Source organism: Sapajus apella, unplaced genomic scaffold, assembly GCF_009761245.1.
Source record: "Sapajus apella isolate SASKATOON/1434 unplaced genomic scaffold, GSC_monkey_1.0 scaffold105, whole genome shotgun sequence".
Lineage (NCBI taxonomy): Eukaryota > Metazoa > Chordata > Mammalia > Primates > Cebidae > Sapajus > Sapajus apella.
The window spans coordinates 5,917,895-5,931,294 of record NW_022437045.1 but is presented as its reverse complement, the minus strand read 5'-3'; the positions used below and the strand labels follow the sequence as shown (position 1 = coordinate 5,931,294).

Sequence of the window (13,400 nt, the reverse complement as noted above, 5' to 3'; positions counted from 1 at the left end):
AGGCCCAGGAGGATGGATCCCTTGAACCAGGGAGTGTGAGGCTGCAGTGAGCTATGATTACACCACTGCACTCCAGCCTGAGTGAGACCCTGTTTAAAAAAAAAAAAAAAAAAAAGGAGAGGAGTCCAGCATATGATCAAAGTTCCCAAATTGCATTTGGTTATGTTTCTTTTCTAGTTTCTTAAGCTAGAATACTCCCTTTGCCTTCCTGTTTTTCACAAGATGATAGATACATTGATTGATTGATTGATTGATTCAGATGGATCAATCTGTCACTCAGGCTGGAGTACTGTGGTGCAATCTCGGCTCATTGCAATCTTGGCTCCCTGAAACCTCTGCCTCTCGGGTTCAAGTGATTCTCCTGCCTCAGCCTCCTGAGTAGCTGGGATTACAGGCACTTGCCACCACACCTGGTTCATTTTTGTATTTTTAGTAGAGACAGGGTTTTACCATGTTGGCCAGGCTGGTCTTGAACTCTTGACCTCAAGCAATCCACCCGCCTTGGCCTCCCAAAGTGCTGGGATTACAGGCATTACTCATCTCACCCAGCCCATGAGATTTATTTTTATGAAGAGCCCAGTTGTCTTACGTAGTGGATTTGTCAGATTTATCTATGGTTAGATTCAGGCTGGACACTCTTAGCAGGAATACCACCTGAGTCATGGTGCGGTGATAGTTGAGTCCTTACTGTTGTATCACATCAGCAATCACAGACAATGCCTGGCCCTCCCATAACTGGAGATGCTGAGCTTAGTGTTTGATGCTTTATTTATTTATTAATTTTTTTAGATGGGAATCTTGCTTTGTCACCCAGGCTGGAGTGCAGTGGTGCAATCTCGGCTCACTGCAACGTCCACCTCCCAGGTTCAAGCAGTTCTCCTGCCTCAGCAATTCTCCTCCCAAGTAGCTGAGACCACAGGCATGGGCCACCACGCCCAGCTAATTCTTATATTCTTAGTGGAGATGGGGTTTCACCATGTTGGCCAGGCTGGTCTTGAACTCCTGACCTCAGGTGATCCGCCCGCCTTGGCCTCCCAAAGTGCTGGGATTACAGGCATGAGCCACCCTGCCCAGCCTGTTTGGTGCTTACAAGGCCTGCGTTTCCCTGCGGGGTACTGTGGTAGTTTGATACTGGTGATTCCATTGCCAATATTTTTGCGTCCAATGATGACTAGCCTAAATCATTGCGAAATGGTGACTTTCTCATCTGTTATTCTTTCTACATTTCTTTATCTGACGTTCTTCTGTATAGCTGAGCTTTTCCTTTTACCCTCATCTTCCCCTTTGTTTTCCCCTTAAAGTTAAACATCTTTTTCTAACAATGAAGTTATTGAGCCTATTTCCAACTTTTATGTCAAACTTACGGAAAGAGACCTCCAGCAGCAAAGACTCTTTTGGTAGACGTTATTTATTAGAGAAAGAGTGGCTAGCTGATTATTGTCAGACTAGTTAAAAGAATGAGGTCATGGCCAGGCTTGGTAACTTACGCCTGTAATCCCAGCACTTTGGGAGGCCGAGGTGGGTGGATCAACTGAGGTCAGGAGTTCAAGACCAGTCTGGCCAACATGGTGAAACCCCATCTCTACAAAAATAAAAAAAATTTTTTTTAAAGGAATGAGGTCAAAATGGTTTCCTTCAGTTATTTATTTATTTATTTATTTTTCTGAGACAGGATCTTGCCCTTTGACCTAGGCTGGAGTGCAGCGGCGTGATCTTGATGATCTTGGCTCACTGCAACCTCTGCCTCCCGGGCTCAGGCAACCCTCTCACCTCAGCTTCCTAAGTAGCTGGGACTAAAGGTGCATGCCACTATGCCTCGCTAATTTTTGTATTTTTTGTACAGATGGAGTTACCACATTGCCCAGGCTGGTCTGGAACTCCTGGGCTCAAGAAATCCACCTGCCTCCGTCTTCCAAAGTGCTGGGACTACAGGCGTGAGCCACTGCACCCGGCCTACCTTCAGTTTCTGAAGGTCACCTGGGAGGTGTGGTGTTGGTGGAGGAGGTGGGAGGGGTTGTAGCAGCGCAGTAGTTTAAAATTATAGGTCATGATTTCATTAAAGTGTATCAGAAGGATTTTGTTGGGAATGTTTTCCTGAAGTCAGGAATTAAATTATGCAAAAAAAAAGTTCTGCCTGGTAAAATAAAAAAAGAAAAAAAAAAAAGTTCTGTCCTTGGTAAGGTAGGGATCTTTAAGTATTATAAGTATGGAAATTAGGAATTATAGAAAGATTTAAAAATATAACAAAAAACAGTAGTTCTTATTTAACACAACCATTATCACTTTTGTGTGTTCTTAGAAAAAAGGAGTGTTTGTGAGTTGGGGGCATTTCACAATTTTATAGGCAGTTGCTGACTTCAAAGGCATTTTTAAGAAAAACTCAAGGTCATAGAAACAATAGTATAAAAATGGAGGTAGGAATTCTAATCATCGCTGGGCTAGGCTCATTCCTATAATCCCAGCACTTTAGGAGGCCGAGGCAAGTGGATTGCTTGAGCTGAGGAGCTGGGAGACCAGCCTCGGCAACATGGGCGAAACCCTGTCTCTACAAAAAATATAAAAATTAACCAGGCCTGCTGGCACATGCCTAAAGTCCTAGCTACTTGGAAGGCTGAGGTGGGAGGATCGATTGAGCCCAGAGGTTAAGACTGCAGTGTGCCATGATCTTGCACTCCAGCCTGGGTGACAGAGCGAGACCCTGTCTTAAAAAAAAAAAAAAAAAAATTTTTTTTAATTATAATTGTTTGCCGGGTACAATGGTTCATGCCTGTAATTCTAGCACTTTGGGAGGCTGAGACAGGTGTGCTCAGGAGTTTGAGACCAGCCTGGGCAACATGGGGAAACCCTGTCTCTACTAGAATACAAAAAACAGTCAGGCATGGTGGTGTGAACCTGTAGTTCCAGCTACTTGGGAGGCTAAGGCAGGAGAATTGCTAGAACACGGGAGGCAGAGGTTGCAGTGAGCAGAGATCCCACCACTGCACTCCAGACTGGGTGACAGAGTGAGACTCTGCCTCAAAAAAAAATCGCAATTGTTCTCACAAACCTGTCTTGACCCATATGTGATGAAGTGGTGATACTGATTGTCCTCCCCAACCACTGTTTCTGTTCCCCAACAAGGGGATCTAAACCATCTTTCCTCCCATCTCTTGCTTGCTGTGTCTGGAAAACACATTTAAAAGGCTAGAGGTTTGCATTTGAGAGAGGCTGGGGCTTGGAGGTGTCCCTGGAGTTTAAAAGGCTGAGGTTGCCAATGCTATTTACTTTCAGTATGTGGAGCCCTCAGAGTCACAGATGCCCTAAAATTATACATTTTCCATCTAGAAAAGGGGGAAAAATCTGTAAAAGAATGGATTATGAAAAACAAATGCACCCTCCAAGAAGGTGGTCAACAAAACAGCGGTGACGGAAACCTTGACTCAGAAATTCCGTGATAGGAGACATCACCTTTCTCACGTTCATATCTTGTTTTGGAAGACATTTGGATGAGTCATTGACAGTCTTTTTTTGTACTAATGGCTTTAGTGCACTTTACATTGATTCAGGAATTTGGATGTTAAAAATGAGAAATCTACGATGGCACGATCACTGGAAGGAGTAAGGGTTTTGGGAATTATTTTCCTACCATCTGTTGTTAGCAGGACCACCTGCGTATCATTTTCCTTCCACCAAATGTATGACTTAGCCGCCAAGTGTTGCCTTTGTATTTCCACTCCAGTATGGGATTGCAGAAACGCTGTTTTAATTCTTATTTTTGTTGAATGGTTTTATGCTGATTAAATCAATAGAATCCCTCATTGACCTGGAAAATTGTTCTTATCATCTGGACATCTAGACTGGTTTCATTTAATTGGTTAGCATTTATCTTTGCAGAAAGAAAATAGCTGGTAAATAAAAATTAGATTGAACATAATTATTAATAGATGTCACCGCCCACCATTTGTTTGCTTTGGTCTAACAGTTGTTGGTTAATAAATTAATCGGACTGTAATTTTGTGTGTAAACATACATCTGGTATAGTGTTGAGCCTAAAGAGACCTTGAAATACAATTTCAGTACAGAACAAAAAATCTTGTACTTAAAGAAAAAATCTTTCCACGTTCCCGAACACCTTTTTCTAAACAAAAAAATCTTGAATAAAATTTAAATGTAGCAAAGCTAAAATTACACCGAAGTTCATTTTAATAACAAGGTGTCCTGCCGGTTATAGTCACTGATTGCAAGTGCTTGCCAGTAGAGCCAGGAATGAGTGGCAAATTTAGATTTCTTCCTCCAGGAATTGGATTCATGTTGGAAAGCGATGAAGACGTTTTCATAGCTGCTTGTACATTCGGTTGCATGTTTGTGTTTTTTAATGATTTTTTTTTTTTTTTTTCTGCATCAACTCATCAAAACCTGTCTATGGTTTTTGCTTAGGGCTAATGGAATTGAGAAAGGATGGCTAATTAGAGTAACTTTGCTTAGTCAGCGGTCTGGCAGTAGAAAGGGATTTGTTTCCTCCAGTGCTGACCAGCCTGGCAGTCACTGCAGAGCCATCTCCCAGTGGATGGAGCCTCTGCCAGCCTAGCACAAAGAGAAGCCAGAGCAGCTGGGAGTGGCTCCAGGAGCACCAAACAGCAGGAGATCCAAGACTTGAAGAAACTGATGTATTTATTTTTGTTTATTTGCCTGTTCCCCCCTAGCAAGTCACTGATTGTGCTTTATCACAATCGTATACTTTTATGAATGATTTAGATCGCCCATTGGTCCCTCTGTCCCTTTTTATTGATTCATCTATTTAGTAGTAAGAATACAAGGGCACTTGTCCTTTAAGTCTATCTTTTATGGAATGGGATGGAAGGACTGAGTTTTTCTTGGTAGTTTGAGGTGGAATTCTTTGTGTATGCATCTCCACGGACAAATAATTAATGGAAGCAATTTCAATCAAATCTCACTCTTGGTCATTTAGTTAACAAGAAAACAAACAAACCTAAAAGCAAATACAACGACCTATGCAATCTTGAAGATACCAAAGAAAATGAATAGGAATCCATCCTTTCCTAGGGGTAATTACTTCTGCAGCTGTTTAAAGGTGGGTTTCTACACACTGGGGCTCCAGATGTCCACTGTAGCAGATGGAGATATTGAGCAAATGTCTGAAAATGGCTATTAATTAATGAGGTTGCAAGATACTTTTGTCACTTATGAATGTTACATGGATGGGAGGCTTTAGTAAGCAATATGTATGCTCTTGATTTAAAAGACAGCCTGGATTGTATCTTTTCGGGGAGTGGAGTACTATGATAACCACAACTGTAAACAAAAATCCTGGTTTCTCTTTCTATTCCTCTTTAAGAAGTGTTTTTTAAATGCAAAATGGATGGAAAAGGGTTTCTAAACACCTAGATGTTTCCAATAGGAGAACTTTGTAGAACTGAAATGATTTGAAACAATACATGCTAAATTCCTTTACCTCAAAATTTGGTGCCTGGTAAATGATAGCTGTTTAATAGATATTTATTGAATGAGTTAACTGTTAGAGCTTACAGAATGATCAGGTTTAAACCTGCAAGCAGACTCTTGCCTCCTATTTAGCATTTTCTTTGGTAATCTTATATTTTAACAGGAATATAAATCCTATTTTTTTATTTAGCTTTTTTCTTTTGTTCATCTTCAACAAATATAAAAGACATTTTCAATGCAAATAAGAATATAAGCAGGAACAAATTTTAAGAGTAATGTGTGGATTTTGTAAGGATTTACTCTTCTACTGTATTGGTTCTTCTGGTGCTGGTGTTTTTCCTAATGTTAAATACAGCATTAATCATTGAAATACACAAGACATGTTACATCTTCCCTTTTCAGATCCTTAGGGAATAGTTACTAGATGTGTGTGTGTGTGTGTGTGTGTGTGTGTGTGTGTCTGTTTAATTTTTTTCTAGCAAGAAAGATCTCTTTTGTCTTTCTACTGTGGAAGAGAAGTAATAGAATTTGTCCTCCTTTATATTTAAAATCTACAATGATGAAAATGTATCACTTAGTATGTAAATATAAAAGAGCAAAAAAAAAAACAGTATGTAAAAAGTTCATGAATTCATTTTGTATTAACCCTCTTTGAGTCTATAATGTATTTATGTGGATGGATTTACAATGAAAGGGAATTCAGATGTCATGGGGTTTTTTGTTTGTTTGTTTGTTAATTTGTTTGTTTTTTGGTGTTGTTGAGACCGAGTTTGCTCTGTCACCCAGGCTCCAGTAAAGTGGCATGATCTCGGCTCACTGCAACCTCCATCTCCTGGGTTCAAGCCATTATCCTGCCTCAGCCTCCTGAGTAGCCAGGATTACAGGTGTGCTCCACCACGCTCAGCTAATTTTTTTATTTTTAGTAGAGACGGGGTTTCACCATGTTGGTCAGGCTGATCTCGAACTCCTGACCTCATGATCTGCCCATCTGGGCCTCCCAAAGTGCTGGGATTACAGGCATGAGTCACCATGCCTGGCCGTGTTGTGTATTTTTATCAAAAATGAATCAAAGTATCGTAAATCTAGTTGGCATCCGGTTTCTGGGAAGTTCTGTTCTTTGAACACAGTTGTATTGGAGATCACTTTCCCTCTGCAATGATGTTATTGGTGCTGCAATTAATAAAAGGTAGTGTCTAGTTCTTAACTTAGCCTAGAACAATGGCTTTTAAAGTGTTCTTCATTAAAACTTACTTCATTTGTATTTTCTAAAATTCCTAGAATAAAGTGTTCAATAAGCAGTTATAGTGGATTGAAATTGAGAACACACCTCGAGTGTCATGACTGTCTACACTGCTCAAGCGGCCTGGAGTGCTCACACCCAGAACCTGGTTCAGACTTTGGAAGACATTCACCGTTGTTTTAGTGCTTTACAAGATTGTCTTCCCTGGTCTCATCAAAGTGTTATCTTTTTTAAAGAAAGTAGGGATAGAGAAGGAATTTCTCTGGTATGGTTTCTAATCCTAACCAGGTCTGTGACACTGGGCAAGTAACATTCTTTCAGGACTTGGTTCTCATCAGTGTCATGGAAGGAACTGTTTTAGGTGATCTTGAAGAACAGCTCTTCAGGTTTTAAATTGTGTGTGTGTGTGTGTGTGTGTGTGCGTGTGTGATTAATTTAACAGTGGTGAGCTTATTTATAGACAACTCTCCTTGACCTAGGAAAAAATGTACAGCAGTTTTTAATATATATGAAAGAAGAAACAAGAAATATATGATAAAGGATAAACGTAGGAAAAATCTGACCATGGAGGAGGCATTCTATTTAAACATTTTAAAAATTTATTTTCTCTCTCTCTCTCTTTTTTTTTTTTTGGGGGGGGGGGACAGAGTCTTGCTCTGTTACCCAGGCTGGAGTGCACTGGCGTGATATCAGCTCACTGCAACCTCTGCCTCCCAGGTTCAAGTGAGTCCCCTGCTTCAGCCTCCTGGAATAGCTGGAACTACAGATGCGTGCCACCACACTCAGCTAATTTTTGTATTTTCAGTAGAGGTGGGGTTTCGCCATGTTGGCCAAGCTGGTCTCGAACTGTTGACCTCAGGTGATGTGCCCGCCTTGGCCTGACAAAGTTCTGGGATTACAGGTGTGAGCTACCTGACCCAGCCGTCTCTTTGTTTTAAAATAAACATTTAACACCATTTGTTTGAGACAATTGTCTCCATCCTGTTTCTGTTATTTAAATACCTCAATGAGTGGCGGTATGCACCTGTAGTCCTAGCTACTGTGGGGAGGCTGACGTGGGAGGATTGCCTGAGCCTAGGGGGTCGAGGCTGGAGTGAGCTAATGATCGCATCGGGCACCGCACTCCATCCTGGATGATGGAGTGAGGCCAGTCTCTTTAAAAAAGTAAATAAATAAGCAAGTGAAAGCAAACTTGAAACATTTTTAAATAAAAAAAAAAATTTAAGCATAAAAGTTGTATATTGTCATTGTGCAAATGCCACCACATAAGAAAAAAAAGTCCCTTCATTCCCTCTTGTTATTTGTCTTCTGAGATTTCTCTTATATACACACACAAACATATCCTCTCTGATGTTTGGTTTTTTTAAAAAAAATATGCATATAGATAATACTACTGTGCAACTTGCCCGTTTCACTCAATAGGAAATCATAAGCACCTTTTGGTTCAGTATACACAGACCTGGCTCACTGCTTAATGGCTACCTGTTCAGTGACATGGATATACTCTGATTTATTTAACCAGTCTTTTTTACTGATTGACATTTAAGTTGATTCTGATGGTTTCCTATTACAAGTAAGGCTGAAATGAACATATTTATATATATAATATAAATATAACTTTCATATGTAAAATGAAACTTATGTATAATATACATATTCATTTATGCTCGTGCAAATATTTCTATAGGCCTAATTCCTGGCTGAAAGGGAATACCCCACCATTCTACCCTTTCTATATGATAAATTTGACACATTTACTTGTTAATCAAAGAATGACTTAAGTATCAAAATATGCTTAATACATTCAGCTTTTATTAGCTCACAGCACACACTGTATATAAAAATATGGAATGCTTTACAAATTTGAGTCTCATCTTTGCATAGAGGCCATGCTAATCTCTATATCGTTTCCATTTTAGTGTCTGCCAAACCAAATGAGCACTCTTTTCTTTTTTTTTTTTTTTTTTGAGAAAGGATCTTTCTCTTGTCACCCAGGCTGGAGGGACATAATCATACCTGACTGTAACCTCTAAGTCCTGGGCTCAATCAGCCTCCACTTCAGCACCCCGAGTAGCTGGGACTATAGTTGTGGGCTACCATGCCCATCTCTTTTCGAAAAAATTGTCATATTAGATCCTTTACAGGCTACTCACAAGGCCCCATTTTGGCAATCATATTTCACAAACCTTTGACTTTTGACTGAGTTGCACTTAGCTTGAAAGACCTCCCATTTTGCTTTCACTTAGAGAATTATCATTCCTTGTGTCTGATTCTAAAGATAAATGACCGTTATCAAGGCCATGTTTTCAATTTGCCAGGGAACACATTGGCAGCTTCTTTCCATTCTGCAGGAAGTGGCTTTGTTTCTGTGCTTTCCTCCCGTTATTTCCTTAGGGTAAACATCTAGGCTTCATGCAGAGTGGAAAGGGCATGTGCGTGGTGGTCAGGGTGTGGGTTTGAATCCCCAGCTCAGCTACTTACATTAGATAAGCGACTTTTAACTTGTGAGCCTCCTTCTGCAAACTGGATAGAAGGTTGCTAAAGAACATGTGTTTACAAGTTGTGCTCATCTTGATGCTACTGAGAACAAATGAGCGTTGAGATTTGGCCACATCAGCGACATTGGTAGTGTTACTTTGACAGGTGGAGGATGGAGTTTTAACTTTGCTTTGACTTTTGCATTTCTGTATTTAGGGGAAGAGATAACCATAATTTTGTTAAGTCTGTGTGTTGATTTGCTAATTTAATTTCAGGTTATGAGCATATTTGTTGTCCACTTTATCTTTGGGGTCTTATATGCTTCAGATCTCATGGTTGATATTTTGACATTTGCAAGAAGTTCTCCTGCATGTAGGGAATAGCTTTCTAGGTAAAGCCCCCACATCTAACTCAACCCATTGTATCTCGATGATGCTATATAGAATTTTAAGACTTGGAATTGGGGCATTCTACGTGAGGTTAGGACCCAATTTCCTGTGGGTTCATTCTTTTCTCCACACACATTTGTTTTATTGTTTATTGAGACAAGGTCTTGCTCTGGTCGCCCAGGCTGGAGTGCAGTGGTGCTCACTGCAGCCTCAACTTCTGGGGCTCAGGTGATCTTCCCACCTCAGCCTTCTGAGTAACTAGGAATACAGGTCTACGGCATAACCTCCCTTCCAACACCCGGCTAATTTTAAATTTTGTTGTAGGGGTGAGGTCTCCCTCTGTTGCCCAAGCTGATCAAACACCTGGCCTCCGGAGATCCTCCCACCCTGGGCTGCCAAAGCAAGTGCAGTCTGCCATTCCAGAATGTGTGATGCCAGAGTGGTCTGTCCTCTCCTCTTGTTACGGCTCTCAGCTGCCCATACATCTTTTTTTTTTTTTTTTTTTTCTGATATGGAGTCTTGCTCTGTTGCCCAGGCTGCAGTGCAGTGGCATGATTTTGGCTCACTGCAACCTCCACCTCCACGGTTTAAGTGATTCTCCTGCCTCAGCCTCCTGAGTAGCTGGGACTACAGGCATATGCCACCACGCCTGGCTAATTTTTGTGTTTTTTGCTGAGACGAGGTTTTGCCATGTTGGCCAAGCTGGTCTCCATCTCCTGACCTCAGGAGACTCACCCACCTCGGCCTCCCAGAGTACTGGGATTACGGGCATAAGCCACCATTCCCGGCCTGCCCATACATTTTAAGGGACCTCCAGCTCACACATGGGGGTTTTCCAGCCCACATATCCAACCTTCACCAAAACAAATGCCCTTTAACCCTTTGGTCTAGAGGTGCCCAGGGAGGAGGCTTGCATAAGCCCTGAGAACTCCAAATCTGGGCCCCCAGGACAGGTGGGATGTTAATTTCAGGAAGGTTTGCCCTTTTGGTTGCTGCGGGGGAAGGATGTAGCCGGAGGAGGGCCAGAATGGGGTTCTCCGAAGTGAGTGGCTCTGCCTGGGTCTCATGGCATCACCACTCCCAGGGATTCTTTGAAGCAATTGCTTATTCTCTGATATCTCTTGTCTATTGATTTAATAATGTGTTCTCTGCTGTCTGCCTATCAGGTTATTCATTTCTGATTACTGTCAAGGTTCAGGCTGATCAAACTTGAAATCATTAATTATATAAAGTGTATTATGTGTAAAGTGCTAGGCTTGTAAGAAAGTTTCTGTCTTCATCATCGTGGAGTTTAGACTTTTTATCTTGGCTTAGCTCTTGCTAATTTCGCACAGCATAGCCTGCACTCATGCTGTGAAAAAATTTAGATGGCTGTTGAAGAACATTCAGGATTTCTTTCTTACTTCTCAGCCCAAGACTGAGCCTTTATGAAAGAGGGTAGCAGTAGAAAAGTGGAGGCCCGGCCAGGCGTGGTGGCTCATGCCTGTAATCCAAGCACTTTGGAGGCCAAGGCAGGCGGATCACCTGAGATCAGGAGTTCAAAACCAGCCTGACCAACATGGTGAAACCCCGTCTTTAAATAAATAAATAAAAAGAAAAAAAAAAGAAAAGTGGAGGCCCTTGTATAAGGAGGCTAGGCTCCATTTAATGACGGTGAGGAGGTACGCTTTCGGACTTAGAGGAGGCCAGCATGACAGATTGAGCGTTAAGGCGGAACTAAACAAGAGACACTCAGAAGCAGGGAAATCAGCTCTTAGGATACTGTATGAAATCAACCATGAAATGCTAAAGTGTGAACTAGGGCAGAAATCAAGCAGTGGGTACAGACAGCATTGAAAACAAAAGAAATGATAGGGCTTGAGGCAACCTTTGCATGAGGATGACCAAGATGCAGAAAAGCCAGATGATACCCAGGTTTCTAGGCTTTTCCAACTAGGATGTTAATTCTTTGCCCGAAAAAGAGTATTATCAAGCAAAGACACGGTCTCACTGTTGACCCAGGAAATGGAGGGACAGGGTAACAAAAGCAATGATTTGTTCTCTGTAATACTAATGGCTGACACTGACTCAGTGCTTACTTTGTCAGGTGCTGTCCTAAGCACTTTGTACGCTTGTGATAGACACTTATAAATCCCCATTGCATCCATGAGGAAGGAGGCACCTAGAGGTGAAGGAACCTTACAAGCAGGGCCACTTCTCAAGGTGAGGCATTCTGATCAGAGAATGCCTAAGAAAAGGAGAGACAGAAAGACAGAATTCAGTGTAAAGACAGAAAGCCCGGCTGGGCAGGGTGGCTCATGCCTGTAATCCCAGCACTTTCAGAGGCCAAGGCAGGCGGATCACCTGAGCTTGGGAGTTCAAGACCAGCCTGACCAACAGGGTGAAACCCTGTATCTACTAAAAATACAAAAGTTAGCCGGGCATGGTGGCGTATGCCTGTAATCCCAGAAACTCAGGAGGCTGAGGCGGGAGAACTGCTTGAACCTGGGAGGTGGAGGTTGCAGTGAGCCAAGATCACACCATCGCACTCCAGCCTGGGGGACGAGAGCGAGACTTCGTCTTGGAAAAAAAAAAAAAAAGACAGCCCACTGTCAAAAGCAATAGTCAGGTGTTTTTCTGAGAACTCAGAAGCTGTCACTGACATAACCACGCCTCAAATCCAGGAGTCATTCTTTTTCCATTGGCAAGTCCCGTTGGCCTCATCTCCAAAGACGTTTCACATCGACCCGTCCTGTCCACAGGGCCTTCCCTGGCTTCATCTCTCCGTGCACAGACACAGCAGCCGCCCTCCCGCCTCCAGCTTGGTCTCCTTCAGCTCCTTCTCTTTTGCAGGCAGATTGTGATGGTTTGGAGGTTTTTAGGGTCTGTCTGTGCTTAATTTATAACTGGTAAAGCAAGCAAGTCTTAAGTGTACATGCAAGTAATCCTCTCCCAGGTTAGGCTGGAGAACATCGCCAGCACCCCAGAAGCCTCTCTTGCATGTCCTTCTGGTTATTGCTCCCCAAGAGGTAATCACATTCTGACTTCTGTCTGCACAGATCAGCGTTCTGCATTGTTCTCCATGTATGCAGTGATCTTCTAAACCTGCACGTTGAGTCATGCCATTACCAGCCCTCCTGGCATCATTTCCGCATTGCACTCTTTGCCATTGCCTGACATGAGATCAATAAGAACACATGGCTGGGCGCGGTGGCACACACCTGTAATCCCAGCACTTTGAGAGGCCAAGGTGGGAGGATCGCCTGAGCCCAGGAGTTTGAGACCAGCCTAGGCAACATGGTGAAACTCCATCTCTACAAAAGATACAAAAACATTAGCCGGTGTGGCGGTGTGTGCCTGTAGTCCCTGTAACTTGTGGCTCTGAGGCGGGAGGATTGCTTGAGCCTGAGAGGTCAAAACTGCAGTGAGCCACGACTGAGCTACTGCAGTCCAGCCTGGGCAAAGAGCAAGACCCTGTCTCACACAAAACCCAAACCAAAACAAAGAACACATAGCAGTGTCTTCTTTCTCTCTTCCCTGCCCTTGGTATTTTTTGTCTGTACAGATCCAGCTCAAAACTCAGCTTTTTATCATACACTTTCTCTTTTTTTTTTTTTTTTTTTTGAGAGTCTTGCACTGTCACCCGGCTGGAGTGCAATGGCTCACTGCAACCTCCGCCTCCCAAGTTCAAGCAATTCACCTGCCTCAGCCTCTTGAGTAGCTGGGATTACAGGTGCCCACCACCATGCCTGGCTAATTTTTTGTATTTTTAGTAGAGACGGTTTCATCATGTTGGTAGGCTGGTCTTGAACTCCTGACCTCATGATCTGCCCACCTAGGCCTCTCAGTGCTGGGATTACAGGCAAGAGTCA

At 42.5% G+C, this 13,400-nt stretch overlaps 1 protein-coding gene and 1 pseudogene across 1 annotated transcript in view; one reads left to right on the top strand and one right to left on the bottom strand.

Moving 5' to 3' along the window:
- The window catches only part of AKAP12 (A-kinase anchoring protein 12), a 115,147-nt gene that overhangs the window by 29,115 nt on the left and 72,632 nt on the right, over positions 1–13,400 (top strand). The gene's annotated exons all lie outside the window — the stretch shown is intronic.
- Positions 8,522–8,622, bottom strand: LOC116536947 (annotated as a pseudogene).